The following is a 15,856-nucleotide window of genomic DNA, read 5'->3' on the forward strand; positions in this document are numbered from 1 at the left end:
CCATCCTTTATAGCTACACCATCCTCCGCTGGCAGTTTCCGCCCACTTCATCTCAGCCATCTTTCTTGTGGTCATACTGAAGGGCAAAGCGGGATTCCTCTAGAGCACATACAATTCTCTTATTTAACCATTTATTATTCTTGTCTCTCCGTCACCATATATCCTTTCTCACATCCATTGACCATCATGAGTCATATTCTTAATCTTCACTATACCCCCAACAAATTATTCCAGAAAATAGACCATATTTAAATCAGAGTTCAGTCCATCTGGTATTCTGGTCCCCAGACGATAGATCCAGGTTGCCTCAATCTTGTAAAGTTCATTCTCTATGTCACCCCCTCTATGAGACACTTTTTGCTTCACAATCCCCTTATATCTCAGCTTACTGGGGTCCCTGTTATGGAAGCGTGCAAAATGGGTCCCCAAGGGGCTATCTTTTTCCGCTTTCTCGATATTCTTCACATGCTCCCCAATTCGGGTACCCAGACGCCGTTTTGTTTTCCCTATGTACAGTAGGTTACAGGGACACCTGATACAATAGACCACTCTTTCTGAGTTACAGTTGATGTTATCTCTGATCTCAAATGATCTAGTGCCCTTAGCATTCATAAACGTTTTTGTTCTCTCCACCAAACTACACACATTGCAATCGCCACAGCTGGACATCCCAAATTTTTGTGGAAATTTATTAAGCCAAGTTTCCCTGTCTCTGCTCACAAATTCCGATCTCACTAATTTATTCTTCAAATTAGGGGCTTTCCTCGCTGTCATATAGGGTCTCTCACCTACAAAGTTCTTTATTCTCTTATCGAGTGTTAAAATTCCCCAATGCTTCTGTAAAATCCTTTGCAATGAATACCAATGAGCCCCATATGTTGTCACAAATCTTAGGGGATCTTTCTTGTTTTGCCCATCTTTCATTTTTTTACGAGGTGAACGACCCTTTTGCAACTCCTCTCTTTTTTTCTCCATCATCCTCTGAAACTCCTGGTCCACCAACTCCTCTGGGTACCCTCTTTCTACTAATCTCCTACTCAGCTCATAACCCTCCCTCATGAAGTCCTCATCACTGGTACAGTTCCTCCTATGTCTATGGAACTGCCCTCTTGGTACTGCCCTTTTCTGTGATTCCAAATGATGGCTCGAGTAATGCAACAAAGTATTCCCAGCCGTAGGTTTCCTAAAAGTAGAGGTTACCAGAACCCCTCTTTCCTTACGTATTTTTAGATCTAAAAACGACAGTTCACTTTGACACCAATCATAGGTGAATTTCAAATTTCTTTCATTCACATTCAACTCTTCAATAAAGCGCCCCAATTGTTCACCTGTGCCTCTCCAGACCAAGAGCACGTCGTCTATGAACCTCAACCAGAGGCGCACATGCCTCTGGAAGAGCCCAGAGGGATAGACATCCTGCCGCTCCCATAGCCCCAGGTGGAGACAAGCGTAGGCCGGGGCGCAGGATGCCCCCATCGACGTGCCCCTGGTCTGGCGGTAGTAGCGGCCATCGAAGCAGAAGCAGTTGTACTCAAGGACCAACTGCAACGCCTCCACTATGAACTCATTGTGGAGTGGGGAATCCGGGAAGCGCTCACGGAGAAAGAAGGCCGTAGCTGCCAAACCCACCTGATGGGGTATCGACGTATATAGGCCTTCGACGTCCACACTTACAATTAAATCTTCATCACCAACAGGTAGGCCCCCCAGGACGGCCAACACATCGCCAGAAGAGGAAGAAGACGGGGTGATAGAAAAGGAAGGAATAGGGGTAAAGAGTATCTTGAAAACACAGAAAGAGAACCAGAAGGAAGTGAAAAAGAGAGTCCAACCAGTGAGGGGACAGAAGTAACAGACGAACTAATGATGAATAATGATGTCATTAACTTGACGGATTTGGTTCTCACCGAGGACTGTTACAGTTTACTTAAAAAAGGTCTGTCTTTTGCACCATTCACTGGTGGGGATGAGTTTGATGTGTTTAAAGACCTAACATTCTTCTTAAGAAGAGTGGCCCTTAAGTTAATGTTCGATGAACAAGGAGACTTGGAAATGAATGAGGGAAATATTCAGGATTTGAGCCATGTGGTGGGTCAAATGTCAATCCAGGATCGGAGTGCCCTTAGAGATCTTGAATCCCTCTGGGATGAGGGAAAAGTTGAGGAAGGTAGTATTAAGGAATGGAGGGAACATCTGAACCCATGTCCCCAAAAGGTTCGAAAGAAATCGCGTTTTATGCCCCAATTGAATTATAAACTAAAAACTTTCCGGGATCTTGTACAGAAAGATATGGAAAAGATAAATTGGACCCCCCAAAAAAACCCCAAAAATGACAACTTAACTCCTGGGGAGAGACAAGCATTGGATTGGTTGAAAGAAAGGGATGACATTGTCATTCGTGGTAGTGACAAAGGAGGGAATGTTGTTCTCCTTAGTTCTGAGTTTTATAAAAAAGAATGTCTAAGACTGTTAAAAGATGAAAATACTTATTTAAGATTGAGAGAGAATCCATTTTTGACAATTAAGACCAAGGTGAATCTGTTGGTGGATGGAGGGAGAGATTTGGGGGTGCTCACGAAGAGGGAGGCGGAGTTCTGCAGCGTGACGACTTTTAGAGCCCCCATTTTCTACATAATACCTAAGATCCACAAGGATAGGATGAAACCCCCGGGGCGGCCGATAGTATCGGGAATTGGTGGACCATTGGAGAAACTGGGAAAGTTTCTTGATGGCAAATTAAAACCTTTGGTAGAGACTCTGCCTTCGTTTGTAAGGGATACTGGCGATGTGTTGGCCGTCCTGGGGGGCCTACCTGTTGGTGATGAAGATTTAATTGTAAGTGTGGACGTCGAAGGCCTATATACGTCGATACCCCATCAGGTGGGTTTGGCAGCTACGGCCTTCTTTCTCCGTGAGCGCTTCCCGGATTCCCCACTCCACAATGAGTTCATAGTGGAGGCGTTGCAGTTGGTCCTTGAGTACAACTGCTTCTGCTTCGATGGCCGCTACTACCGCCAGACCAGGGGCACGTCGATGGGGGCATCCTGCGCCCCGGCCTACGCTTGTCTCCACCTGGGGCTATGGGAGCGGCAGGATGTCTATCCCTCTGGGCTCTTCCAGAGGCATGTGCGCCTCTGGTTGAGGTTCATAGACGACGTGCTCTTGGTCTGGAGAGGCACAGGTGAACAATTGGGGCGCTTTATTGAAGAGTTGAATGTGAATGAAAGAAATTTGAAATTCACCTATGATTGGTGTCAAAGTGAACTGTCGTTTTTAGATCTAAAAATACGTAAGGAAAGAGGGGTTCTGGTAATCTCTACTTTTAGGAAACCTACGGCTGGGAATACTTTGTTGCATTACTCGAGCCATCATTTGGAATCACAGAAAAGGGCAGTACCAAGAGGGCAGTTCCATAGACATAGGAGGAACTGTACCAGTGATGAGGACTTCATGAGGGAGGGTTATGAGCTGAGTAGGAGATTAGTAGAAAGAGGGTACCCAGAGGAGTTGGTGGACCAGGAGTTTCAGAGGATGATGGAGAAAAAAAGAGAGGAGTTGCAAAAGGGTCGTTCACCTCGTAAAAAAATGAAAGATGGGCAAAACAAGAAAGATCCCCTAAGATTTGTGACAACATATGGGGCTCATTGGTATTCATTGCAAAGGATTTTACAGAAGCATTGGGGAATTTTAACACTCGATAAGAGAATAAAGAACTTTGTAGGTGAGAGACCCTATATGACAGCGAGGAAAGCCCCTAATTTGAAGAATAAATTAGTGAGATCGGAATTTGTGAGCAGAGACAGGGAAACTTGGCTTAATAAATTTCCACAAAAATTTGGGATGTCCAGCTGTGGCGATTGCAATGTGTGTAGTTTGGTGGAGAGAACAAAAACGTTTATGAATGCTAAGGGCACTAGATCATTTGAGATCAGAGATAACTGTAACTCAGAAAGAGTGGTCTATTGTATCAGGTGTCCCTGTAACCTACTGTACATAGGGAAAACAAAACGGCGTCTGGGTACCCGAATTGGGGAGCATGTGAAGAATATCGAGAAAGCGGAAAAAGATAGCCCCTTGGGGACCCATTTTGCACGCTTCCATAACAGGGACCCCAGTAAGCTGAGATATAAGGGGATTGTGAAGCAAAAAGTGTCTCATAGAGGGGGTGACATAGAGAATGAACTTTACAAGATTGAGGCAACCTGGATCTATCGTCTGGGGACCAGAATACCAGATGGACTGAACTCTGATTTAAATATGGTCTATTTTCTGGAATAATTTGTTGGGGGTATAGTGAAGATTAAGAATATGACTCATGATGGTCAATGGATGTGAGAAAGGATATATGGTGACGGAGAGACAAGAATAATAAATGGTTAAATAAGAGAATTGTATGTGCTCTAGAGGAATCCCGCTTTGCCCTTCAGTATGACCACAAGAAAGATGGCTGAGATGAAGTGGGCGGAAACTGCCAGCGGAGGATGGTGTAGCTATAAAGGATGGAGAGCTACAGGAAAAGCCAACCCCTATTCACTTTGAGAAAGCCCCGTGGGCGGGGCGAAACGCGTCAGTGGGCGGGGACTGACCAGCACACGTGAGCGCTCACGAAGCCCGGGACGCCGGGCCACACCATGCAACTTCACGGCGGAAGATGATGGCAGCAGCAGGAAGCGGATTGGAGTGAGGTGACGCGGAATCGCGTCGGGCATTCATTGGAGCCCTGAGCTTTGCTCCCTCATGTATGCTGAGAAGCCAGAGATGTGTCCGTGAGTAGTGGGATGTTATCCCAGCCAGTATCAATGCAACCCTTGAAAGCGGAAGAACTGTATGCTCTTAGCCAGGCAAAGTGGCAGTTTGGACAGACATCCAACAAACGGGCAGCGATATAGCAAGTAATGAAGAAAATGTCCATCTGTTAAGTGGAGAGAGGGTTAGAAACTCGTGCTATACCCCCATTACAGTGTGCCCAATCGGGTGTCAGTAAGTGGATAACACTACATGCAATTAGGGATAAGCCGGCCAACATTGAGCGACAGGACGCTGCAGCAGGGGGGTGCATGTTGAGGCCTCATGGTGTGCGCCTGGTGGTGGGCCCACTATTGTCACAATGTGAGTGTTAACCGATTGGCATGCATAGGCTGAGGCTGGGCGGCCAATTCGGTATTATATTATCACAGTGACAGTGGGATTCAAGTAAGAGGCAGTTCAAGTGCAGGTCTTTGATGTTTTTAGGATGTTTTAAAAATGTTTTTGTGATTCACCTTTTTATGACGTTTTTGCAAGTTGAAATTAAACAAATTTAAGCACATGAAGACTATCTGGTTTACTAAATTGGTAGGAAACAGTGTTTTGAGCAACCAGAGTGTCTCCTCCTTGGAGTGGTGCAAAATTTCTAAACATGAGGCCGCTGAATAAATTAGTGGGTTTGATTCTTTGTCTGCTATACTGGTATTATTGGTGATTCTGCAGATCACACATAATCAGGTATAGCGTCTGCATTATTGGTGATTCTGCAGATCACACATAATCAGGTATAGCGTCTGCAATATTGGTGATTCTGCAGATCACACATAATCAAGTATAGCGTCTGCAATATTGGTGATTCTGCAGATCACCACATAATCAGACATCTGAGCTACGACACAAGACCGTTACATACAATCATCCATTGTAATTATTTTGATGTGCTTATATTTCTAATACATCTCCTGGCACAGTATAATACAAAGAGACAGTTCTTGCTTCCAGCTATAAACAAGTCTGAAAGCGGACCTTGGCCCCATACACAAAGATGAAGAGATCCCATCGTACGGTATAATTACTATGTGGAATCATGGCAGTGAGTAATGCTGGCTTTCAGCACAGGTATTTATTTTCTGAATAAATTGTATTTTCCACATCCAATATATAGATTTGCAATGTTCATCTCACACTTACAAATTGCATTTTTATTTATGTGACTTTTACTTTGAGTTGTGAGTGTTTACATACAAAGAAAATTATGCCTATCCCCACATCTATGCAGATGTTGAAAACAAAAAACAAAAGCCAGGAATTATTTTTGTTCCCATAGCTATGAGAGATTAACCCCCGCGCATTCAATGGCTGTATGGGCCTCACTAATGCTATTATTTGTACACTTGGAATCTTTTGTGTACATATGGGAATTCAACCAACTTAATATAATTATTTCTGCAAACGTGTGGTATGTCTAAACATAAAAAGTCTGTTTATTATAATTAAAAATCTAGAGTAGCATGTTTAGTCACAACTCTCTATAACTAGGTTGTTATGTTCTGGAGTCGAGATACTTGCCCTACATTATGCATGCTGCTGTTATCCCCCTATACATTCCTAGTGGTTTGGGTCACCCCGAGCTGTTTGGTTACTCTGCTGATCTAAAGCTGACTGCAGGCTTGGTAGAATAATTGTCTGGATTTTACACCCTGAGGTCGGATCCACACTATAAGTGCTTTTCTGAGCGCTTTGTGATTGATTAGCGCTTTCTGAGCGCTCTTTAAAAATTTCTCCCATTCACTTTCATTAAAATCTCAGTACAAATGTAAAAATCACCCCGATCGCGTATGCGAAAAATCGCGGCAAATTTTACCACAATTTTAAGGAAAGTGAATGGGAGAAATTTTTTAAAAGCTCTAATCATCAATCACAAAGCACTCAGAAAAGCATTTGTTAGTGTGGATCCGGCCTGAAAGTTACGTATTACATTCTGGAGTTTTGAAAGTCAGGGAGTGTTGGGGTTAATGTAGGTTAGCATTAGGCTTTTAGTAAGTATTAAAGTGACACTGAAGTGAAAAAAATGATATAATGAATTGTATGGGAAATACAGATAGTTAATAGAACATTAGTAGCAAAGAAAAGAGTCTCATATTTTTATTTTCAGTTATGTAGCTTTTTTTTTTTTTTTTTTATAACATTGCATTTACAAACAAAACTATATTTTAAACTATGAAACAGAGCAGGGTTATGACCATTTGAACTCCCCTGCAGTAAAACCTTATCTGAAGCTGTTTTTACTGTTTTTTTGATGACCCAATTTGTGTGGTAGAGCTCAGAGAAGCTATTTTACATACATAACAACGGAAGTTTTTTTTTTTTGCTTTTCTTTTAACTCTTCCTGTACTGGAAACAATATAAGACTTTATCCTTTGATACTAATATTCTCTTTCTTCGCTATACTGCACATACAATTAATTATATCATACATTTATTTTCACTTTAGATTCCCTTTACGTATGTAAAGCTCTCCACTGGCTCTCCATCCACTTCATAATCAATTTCAAAATTCTGTGCTCTGCCTACAAATCAGTGCAGAGGATCTGCCCCTCCGATCCTCCATCAACCTGCGCCTGTTCGCACTGCACATATCTCACTCCCATGCATAATTGCAGGACTTCACTAGGGCTGCCCCCACTCTCAGGAACTTGCTCCCACCAGCCATCAGATTCGCCTCCACTTTTTCCACCTTCAAACGAGCCCTCAAGACTCACCTTTTCATGTTTGCTTATCCCCCCGTATCAGCACCATAATGCGTTCTGCTGGGCACCCTCTGAACAGATGCACCTATTGTCTCTACCCCCACCCTTTAGATTGTAAGCCTCTGACAGACCCCCCCCCCCCCCCGTCTGTCTGACTCCCGCGGATGAACAGACTCTATTTTGAACAAAGACACAGAACTACTATCATCAAAGATATTTCCATGATCTTGTTTTGTTGTGAGTGCCTTTGTATGTCCTGCCTTGTATGTTAACCCATTTATCTATCGTGCAGTGCTGCGTAATATGTTGGCACATAATACTACTATAATACTACTATAATAATGTACTGTAATGTGTAGAATTCCAACATTTTACATTAGGTGCAGTGGATACTGCAGTGGATACTGCAGAGGCTGCATGGGCAGAGACATAGGGCTTGATTCACTAAACCGTGATAACTCATATCACGGCCATTTCCGTGTGAAAATTTGCATTTGCGTGCAAAAAAAATCAGGATTGCGCACGCAAATTCACAATTACGCGCAAATGCAAAAATGCGCATGAAAACAGCTGTGATATGAGTTATCACAGTTTAGTGATTAAAGCCCATAGTGTAAAAAAATCAAAGGTAAAGGATGCAACAATCATTTATTCCAAACTCTGTCTCATGATATCAATCTTGCCATAATATGCTTTCATTTACTCATTTACTTTCATCCCCAGACAGACCAACTCAAGTGGAGATATTCTTACTGAACATTCAGTTTATGGTTTCCTTAACTTATTAGGGCTTGAATTGCCTGGATTTGTTCAAATGTCTTTCAGTGGTAGCACTTACTTTAAAAAGCACTTAAGCAAATGTTCACGTTGTTAGAGGCAGTACATTATGGAGCACACTGTGTCGCCATGAGGATGTTGAGCAGCACAGGTTAATACAGAGAGAGTGCAGTGGTACATAAATTCATCTTTATTCTCCAAGATGCATTTGCTTTCTCCTGACTGGTGTACAGTAGCCTAAACCCAAATCACTACAGATGGGTTTATTATTATTATTATTTTTTTTTTTTATTTATATAGCGCCAACATCTTCCGTAGCGCTGTACATAGTACAAACAAATAATGGGGAACAAATATACATTAGAAATACAAGACACTGTACAGTCATGACATTGAATAGAATAAATACAGATACATACATAGTTGATATGTAGTTGGTACATATACATATGTTAAAATTACAGCAGTATGAGAAACACTAGGAGGAGGTCCCTGCCCTTGCGAGCTTACAATCTAGAGGGTAGTGGGGAGGAAACAAAGGGGAAGGAAACACCAGGATTAGTGGGTGAGCCAGTGTGCCTTCAGTGCTGCCTATAGCAAATTATAGGCTTGTCTGAACAGGTGTGTTTTCAGAGTACGTTTGAAGGTTTCCAGACTCGTGGCATGACGAACCGGCTGAGGGAGAGAGTTCCAAAGGAGAGGGACCGCCCGTGAGAAGTCTTGGATGCGAGAGTGAGAGGAGGTGACTAGGCTGGAGGACAAAAGGGTCTCCTGTGAGGAACGGAGGGTCCGAGCGGGGAGGTATCTGGAGATTAAAGAGGAAATGTATGGAGGCGACAGCTTGTGTAGAGCTTTGTATGCAAGTGTGAGAAGTTTAAACTGGATCCTTTGGGCAACTGGTAACCAATGGAGGGATTGGCAGAGAGGGGCTGCCTCAGAGGATCTAGAAGAGAGGTGGATGAGACGGGCCGCAGAGTTTAGTAGGGATTGGAGGGGTTTAGCATTCAAATACATTTCAAGCACCTTTTAAACTTGTATATCAGTCTACAACACAACTACTTACATTTGAACATAAAACCAGTATAGAGAATTTTAATAAACGTTTTTAAAGTACTGATATCTCAGCACCATATTCTGTTGATTGTATGTTTTTATGCAGCTTTGATCTTTTCTGCGGCCTTACAGAGAACATTGAAGAGATAGCCTCAGCAGTTATGAACCAGTGGTAGATCTTCATTCTCATCTCATAGGCTCAATAGTTACTTCAGTCTATAATAATTTCCACATTCCCTTTTTTAAACATTCTAGGTCCACAGTGAGATGTTGCGGTGCGACTTTATGGGAGCATCTTAACGCGGAAAGTCGCACTGCAATCAAAGCCGGATTTATACTTTTTGTACCACTAGGCCAAGACAAGACAAATAACATTTATATCGCGCTTCTCTCCTGGCGGACTCAAAGCGCCAGAGCAGCAGCCACAAGGGCTCGCTCTATAGGCAGTAGCAGTGTTAGGGAGACTTGCCCAAGGTCTCCTACTGAATATGTGCTGGCTTACTGAACAGGCAGAGCCGAGATTCGAACCCTGGTCTCCTGTGTCAGAGGCAGAGCCTTTAACCATTACACCATCCTGCCACCACCAAGTATGGTGGTAGGCCAAGTATGTTGTTCCTATTTCTATGCAGCAGCGCCCCTCCCATTTCATGTGCAGACCCCTCTTTCATGTACAGGAGCAAGAAAAAGTATGTGAACCCCTTGAAATGATATGGATCTCTGCACAAATTGGCCATAAAATGTGATCTATCTAAGTCATGATGACAATAGACAATCACAATCTGCTTAAACTAATCCCACAATATAATTGTATGTTTCTATGTTTTTATTGAACACACCATGTAAACATTCACAGTGCAGGTGGAAAAAGTATGTGAATCCCTAGACTAATGACATCTCCAAAAGCTAATTGGACTAAGGTGTCAGCCAGCTGAAGTCCAATCAGTGTGATGAGATTGGAGGTGTTGGTTACAGCTACCCTGCCCTATAAAAAACACACCAGTTTGGGGTTTGATTTTCACAAGAAGCATTGCCTGATGTGAATGATGCCTCGCACAAAACAGCTCTCAGAAGACCTACAATTAAGAATTGTTGACTTGCCTAAAGCTGGAAAGGGTTATAAAAGTATCTCCAAAGGCTTGCAGTTCATCAGTCCACGGTAAGACAAATTGTCTATAAAAGGAAAAAGTTCAGTACTGCTGCTACTCTCCCTAGGAGTGGACGTCCTGTAAAGATGACTACAAGAGCAAAGTGCAGAATGCTCAATGAGGTGAAGAAGAATCCTAGAGTGTCAGCTAAAGACTTACAAATGTCTCTGGAATATGCTAACATCCATGGTAGCAAATCTAAATACCTAAATCCCTAAACAAGAATGGAGTTTATGGGAGGATACCACAGAGTAAACCACTGCTGTCCAAAAAAAAAACATCGCTGCACGTTTAAAGTTGACAAAAGAGCACCTGGATGTTCCACAGCAGTACTGGCAAAATATTCTGAGGACAGATGAAACCAAAGTTGAGTTTTTCTGGAAGAAACACACAACACTATGGGCTTGATTCACAAAACGGCGCTAGCTGTTAGCACGGGCATGCTAAACAGTTAGCACGCAAAGTGCCGCTTGTGGTCTTTTGCACACGCAAAGCGGACATTTGCGCGCGATAATGCAGACTTTTGCGCGATCGTGGGGCAAATGTGTGAGATTGCGGGGCTTTGCTTTTGCACGAGCCGCAGTTCGCCTGCTAACTGTTTAGCACGCCCGTGCTAACAATTAGCACCATTTTGTGAATCAAACCCAATGTGTGGAGAAAAAGAGGCACAGCACACCAACATCAAAACCTCATCCTAACTGTGAAGTATGGTGGTGGGGGCATTATGGTTTGGGGCTGCTTTGCCTGGACGGATTGCTATCATTGAAGGAAAAATAAATCCCAACGTTTATCAAGACATTTTGCAGGAGAACTTAAGGCCATCTGTCCACCAGCAGAAGCTCAGCAGAAGATGAGTGTTGTAACAGGACAACGACCCAAAGCATAGAAGTAAATTAACAACAGAATCGCTTAAACAGAAGAAAATATGCTTTCTGTAGTGGCCCAGTCAGAGTCCTGACCTCAACCTGATTGAGATGCTGTGGCATGACCTCAAGAAAGCGATTTACACCAGACATCCCAAGAATATTGCTGAACTGAAACAGTTCTGTAAAGAGGAATGGTCAAGAATTACTCCTGACCATTGTGCACGTCTGATCTGCAACTACAGGAAACATTTGGTTGAAGTTATTGCTGCCAAAGGAGGTTCAACCAGTTTTTAAATCCAAGGGTTCACATACTTTTTCCACCTGCACTGTGAATGTTTATATGGCGAGTTCAATAAAAACATGGAAACATTTAATTATTTGTGTGGTATTAGTTTAAGATCAGATCACAGACTTTTTCTTACTACTGTATATCATCCATGCACAGCAGCCCCTTTAGCATCAGTTTCCCTTTTTGATGTGTTCCTCACCATTTTCAACTTCCTCTTTCATATGTAGCAACCCCTCTTTCATGTTCAGGTCGCCTCTTGGGCTGCATCCGCCCAAGGCCCAGGCCTTTGTGGCCTTCCCAGAAATCTGGTCCTGACTGCAATATTAAGTCTATGGAATGTTCACAGTGCATGCAGTGCTTTGGGGTCCAACACACTACAGTATCCCACCGCACCAGTGCTGGGCCGAAATTACGCATTAGCGTAATTACGCATCGTAATTCACTACAAATGCACCGTAAGCGTTACGTGTAAGGTTACGGTATTACGCGTAATTAATTACGCGTAGACCGTAGGTTACGTTATTACGCGTAACAAATTACGCGTAAGACAGTAAACTCCTATTGAAATTACACAGTCTGCCGTAATCGCGTAATATTACGCTCCCGTATAATATAAAAAAGCCGCCGACTTTAAGGTTTAATAGCAAAGCCCCCTTAAGTGCTAAGAGCCTCAAATTTGGAGAATATATTAAGGAGATCAGAAGGAATAAGAGGAAAAAATTTTTTTCAAAAAGACCTTATAGTTTTTGAGAAAATCGATGTTAAAGTTTCAAAGGAAAAATATATACATTTAAAAACCCGCCGACTTTAACGGTGAATAGCAAAGCCTGCTTAAAATTTAGAAACACCAAATTCACAGGGTATATTAAGGGGATCAGTGGGAATAAGAGGAAAAAAAATTTTTTCAAATCAGAAGGAACCCCATTGGTCTGCTAAGGACCAATGGGGCTCCTTGGAGCCCAAATACAAAGATGCTTTAGAGCAGGGATCCCCAACCTGTGGTCCGCGGCCCACTGGTGGTCCGCAGGACGCTTTCAGTTGGGCCGCGGGACTGTCCTCTTGTCCCCGCCCCGCCCCCTCCGCAGCCGCCGCTGCTGTTATTTCTGGCGGCCGCTTGGTATCTTACATTCCCCTTCTCTCCCTCTTGTCAGCGACGCGTGTGAGTCACAGCAGCGCGCCCTGCAGCTGCTGTGACAGAGAGGGAGAAAGCAGGAGAGAAAGAGCGGCTTCCTGTAGCGGCGCGCCGTTACTATGGGAACCGCTCTCTCTTTCCTGCTTCCTCCCTCTCCATCACAGCAGCAGCGGGGCGCGCTGCTGTGACCTACACTCCGGCGAGAGAGAGAGGGTAATGTAAGACAAGGTAACTGCAGCGGCCGCGGGGGGGGAGGTGGGGGCTGCTATACTGGGGCACTATACTTGCTATACTGGGGTATTATACTGGGGCGCTATACTGGGCACTATACTGTCTGTACTGGGGCACTACTAGCTATATTGGGGCACTATACTGGCTATACTGGGCACTATACTGGCTGTACTGGGGCACTACTAGCTGTACTGGGGCACTACTAGCTATACTGGGGCACTATACTGGCTGTACTGGGGCACTACTAGCTATATTGGGGCACTATACTGGCTGTACTGGGGCACTACTAGCTGTACTGGGGCACTACTAGCTATACTGGGGCACTATACTGGCTGTACTGGGGCACTACTAGCTATACTGGGGCACTATACTAGCTATACTGGGGCACTATACTGGCTCTACTGGGGCACTACTAGCTGTACTGGGGCACTATACTGGCTGTACTGGGGCACTACTAGCTATATTGGGGCACTATACTGGCTTTACTGGGCACTATACTGGCTGTACTGGGGCACTACTAGCTATACTGGGGCACTATACTGGCTGTACTGGGGCACTACTAGCTATATTGGGGCACTATACTGGGCACTATACTGGCTGTACTGGGGCACCTCTAGCTGTACTGGGGCACTACTAGCTATACTGGGGCACTATACTGGCTGTACTGGGGCACTACTAGCTGTACTGGGGCACTATACTGGCTGTACTGGGGCACTACTAGCTGTACTGGGGCACTATACTAGCTATACTAGGGCACTATACTGGCTGTACTGGGGCACTACTAGCTGTACTGGGGCACTATACTAGCTGTACTGGGGCACTACTAGCTATACTTATACTAGCTATACTGGGGCACTATACTAGCTATACTGGGCACTATACTAGCTATACTGAGGCACTATACTAGCTATACTGGGGCATACTAGCTATACTGGGCACTTTAGTAGCTATACTGGGGCACTACCTACCAACACTGGGCACTATACTAGCTATACTGGGGCATACTAGCTATACTGGGCACTTTAGTAGCTATACTGGGGCACTACCTACCAACACTGGGCACTATACTAGCTATACTGGGGCACTACCTACCTATACTGGGCACTATATTAGCTTTACTGGGCACTATACTAGCTATACTGGGGTAACTGTACTAGCCATACTGGGGCAACTAAACTCCCTATACTGGGGCAACTATGCTAGCTATGCCCCCCCCCACCCCCCCCGGTAACCCGCTGTGCACGACGCTGTCCACTAGGACGCTACAACACCCCGCGGGCCCCGGAGAAAAATTTGGTCAGAAAGTGGTCCCCGGGCCGGAAAAGGTTGGGGACCCCTGCTTTAGAGAGCTCTGAGCTATATAGCTCAGAGCTCTGTGGTCCGTTCAGGACGCTAAGTCCCGCCGGCTCTCGCTGCCCTCCCCGCCTCTCCCACATGTCACCTATATACATACTGGCACCCATGGGTGCCAGCATGTATATGGGTGACAGGTGTGGGCGGAGTGGACGGCGGGAGCCGGCGGGGACTTAGCGTTAGTGTATGCGGCGGCCGGCGGGTGAGCGGCGAGTGACGTCGGGTGCGGTGGAGTTACAAAGTAACAAAGTTGTTACATTGTAACAACTTTGTTACATTGTAACTGATTAGTATATTTCCGAGGATATTGCGTGGGAACTGGCTTTTAAAGGGACAGGTAAGTATTAATGGTTAATTAAGAATATTAAAGGACTTTTTTCGTGGTTATGTTTTTTGTTCAATTAAAATACTTTTTCTAAGTGTTTGTGTGTTTATTTACTTTTAACTCTTAAAGGAAATGGGTAAGGGGTACAAGTACCCCTATACTCATTTCTCCTGGGAGGGGGGGTGGGCATCTGGGGGACCCCCTTTTAAAGGGGACTCCCAGATTCCACCATGAACCCCCCCCCCCCCAGGAAATCGCGGCCTCCACCTCCACCGCCCATCGGAGGTGGAGAAGAGCCCCTTGTCCTTGGATTAGAAAAGGGCTCGGAGGGGGAGGGGAAAGCTTGGCTGCCCCTCCCCTTCCGAGACCCCCCAATCCATGGACCATGCGGGCTGGTATAGTCAGGGTGCGAAGCCCCACGCGGCCGGTGCTCCGCATTCTGGCTATCCCAGTCTGCATGGGGGACAAGGGGTTAAAGAGGTCTGGGAGGGGGGACCCCACGTCGTTTTTTTTTAATATTTCCCACACTCAGAACAAAGTAAGTAAAACTCTTCCCACTTGGGGGAATCTATGAAAATAAAACACTATTGTTACCTGTGCAAAAAAAACTGACATTTTCCGCATTTAAAAGACAATTTTGCCCTTGAAACTTAAAAATCGATTTTCTCAAAAACTATAAGGTCTTATTGAAAAAAAAAATTTCCTCTTATTCCCACTGATCCCCTTAATATACCCTGTGAATTTGGTGTTCCTAAATTTTAAGCAGGCTTTGCTATTAACCGTTAAAGTCGGCGGGTTTTTAAATGTATATATTTTTCCTTTGAAACTTTAACATCGATTTTCTCAAAAACTATAAGGTCTTTTTGAAAAAAAAAAAATTCCTCTTATTCCTTCTGATCTCCAAAATATATTCTCCAAATTTGAGGCTCTTAGCACTTAAGGGGGCTTTGCTATTAACCCTTAAAGTCGGCGGCTACCTAACATTGATCCATGCGTCGACTTTTCCGCTTGGCAGCATGACCTTACGCATTAATTGCTAGTAGGAATTTACGCGTAAGGCAATAACGTAACAACCTGCATTACGGTATTCTTACGCGTAATTGCGTAAGGGCTATGCGTAATTACAGACATGTACCGTAAATGAATATCTACGCCGTAAGCGTAATTCCGTAATGCGTAATAGCGTAAA

General features: G+C 44.2%; 1 protein-coding gene across 5 annotated transcripts in view; it reads left to right on the plus strand.

The window, feature by feature from the left end:
• The window catches only part of ERICH6B (glutamate rich 6B), a 241,941-nt gene that overhangs the window by 45,731 nt on the left and 180,354 nt on the right, over positions 1-15,856 (plus strand). The gene's annotated exons all lie outside the window — the stretch shown is intronic.

Source organism: Hyperolius riggenbachi, chromosome 2 (assembly GCF_040937935.1).
Source record: "Hyperolius riggenbachi isolate aHypRig1 chromosome 2, aHypRig1.pri, whole genome shotgun sequence".
Lineage (NCBI taxonomy): Eukaryota > Metazoa > Chordata > Amphibia > Anura > Hyperoliidae > Hyperolius > Hyperolius riggenbachi.